The sequence below is a fragment of the Lipophrys pholis genome, assembly GCF_963383615.2.
Source record: "Lipophrys pholis genome assembly, chromosome: 9".
NCBI lineage: Eukaryota > Metazoa > Chordata > Actinopteri > Blenniiformes > Blenniidae > Lipophrys > Lipophrys pholis.
Window position 1 is genome coordinate 13684834 of NC_137639.1, and position 2292 is coordinate 13687125.

The window sequence follows — 2292 nt, forward strand, 5'->3', positions numbered from 1 at the left end:
GCGTGTCACACGCGTAATGCACTCTCATGGAATTCCGTTACACAGGCCTCAGGTTCAAAGAAATAATATGAGCTGATGATATTATTTGGGTTATTGCTGGGAAGGATATGTAATGACTGTAGCTGTTCATATAATAATAATGATGATAATTGATCGGAAACTGCATAAGAAACCTTTAGGTTTTAGTTTGAATTTCTGTCGCCGCTCTGCGCTCCGGCTCCATAACAGAGTCAGGGTGACATCGCGTGGATGATGTATTTATTGTCAACCGGCTGTCTGAATGTCCAACACTTGCAGCCAAGATGCACTAAAACTGTTATTAACTGTCACGTTTTACTTATTGTCTACCAATTTTTTGTCTCTCGACTTCAAAAACTAATCTGTCATATTAATATATCAACTTTTAATGTATCTCTCCTTTATATTTTTTGACGGATTACCCACTTTTTTAAAGTCAACTGCAATGTTACTGCTTAAATTCATTGTCCCTTAATTTTCTGCAAATGAATTGGAACTGTCAAGAAAATGCGAGACCTCAGCTCTCCCTTCACCCTCTCTCTCCGTGTAGAAGGAGGAACAGCGTCATGACCTTGGACTAAATGACGCACCGAGCACTCAGGACTTACTTCCGCAGCGGCATCCTGCTGACGGTAATGAAGGTCCCTCCAGCTCTGCAGAATGAGTTCAAGCGGTGCCAGGCTGACAGGTGATTTCTGAGCCCAATTCAAGACATGATTTGTTTTGTTTTTCATGAGGAAAAAGAATACAAACTTTGTTAAACACAGAACTATACAGTGGATTTGCAAAAGTTTTCATAACCGTTCAACTTTCACATTTTGTCACATCACAAACACAAATCTAATTGTATTTCACTGGGATTTTTTTCTCCGACAGATCAACACAATATGCAGCACAACTGTGAAGTGAGAGGAAATTAATACATGCTTTTCAAATCTTTTACAACTAAAAACTAAAGCGGGTGGCGACCAAAAGTAGTCATATCCCCTGAGACAATACTTCGATGAGCCGTAGGTGCAGTCACAGCTGCGCCGAAAGACTGAAAGTTTTGTCCATTCTTCTTTGTAAAACAGCTCTAACTCAGTCAGATTGGATGGAGAGCGTGTGAACAGCAATTTTCAAGTAATGCCAGAGATTTTCAAGGTCTGAACTTTGACCTTTCCATTGTAATACATGAATAAGCTTTGATTTCCAACAACAAAAAGAAGTACCTGATGGAGATCACCCACCTGGAGGACTGGTGCAGAAACAATAGCCTCAAGACCAATCAGCTGATTGTGGGGCTACAGAAAGAAGCAGCAGAGGGCGTACCACCCACTCCGGATCAGCGGGACAGCAGTGCAGAGAGAGGGGCGCTTCAACATCAACATCACACGGGACCTGATGTGGTCCTGTCATATTCTTCTACTAAATTGTCCTTACAGTGTGGAACAAGTACTGAAAACATTTCACAGCATATTATACAATTTTTTAAGTGTATGTGACAAATAATAGGCTTGACTTGATCAAAACCTTTCCACTGCTGCTCTGGCTGTAGTGTCATTGTCTTTCTGGAAGGTGAACCTCCCCCCCCAGTCTCAAGTGTTTTGCAGACTCTAACAGGGTTTCCTCCAAGTTGTCCCTTTATTTGGCTCCTTCCTGTCCCTCCTGAAGAAAAGCAACCCCCCAACATGATGCTGCCACCACTATATTTCACAGTGGAGATGGTATTCAAGGTGATGTGTGCCAAGTTTTCTGCCACACATAGCATTTTGCATTGAATACAAAAAGTTCAGTGTTCGTCTTCAAGCACCTTCCTCTACTTGTTTTGCTTTGTCTCCGACGTGGGGCAAACCTCCAATAGGACCTCTTCTGGCTTTTTTTAAAAAACATTTTCCAACAATGGCCTTCTTCCGGCCACTCTTCAATAAAGGCTCGATTTGTGGAGCGCACGACTGACAGTAGTCCTGTGGACAGATTGTCCCACCTGAGCTGTGGACATCTGGACCTCCTCCAGTGAGCCTCTTGGCTGTTTCTCTGATAAATGACTCTCCTTGCCCATCAGTTTTGTGTCAAAAACTAAATCACCTATATAAACTCATACCACATATGCACACAAATACTAATTATGTCTGAAAGGAGTGGAAAGAAGCTGAACCTATTTATTAATCATTTATCCATATCCCAAATTACTATTAAATTCATTTTCATTAATCCCTACATGTACACCCTATCCGTTTCACTGCAATACTAATTCAACAGTCATTTAAAAAGACAAGCTGGTTTTAAAATAGT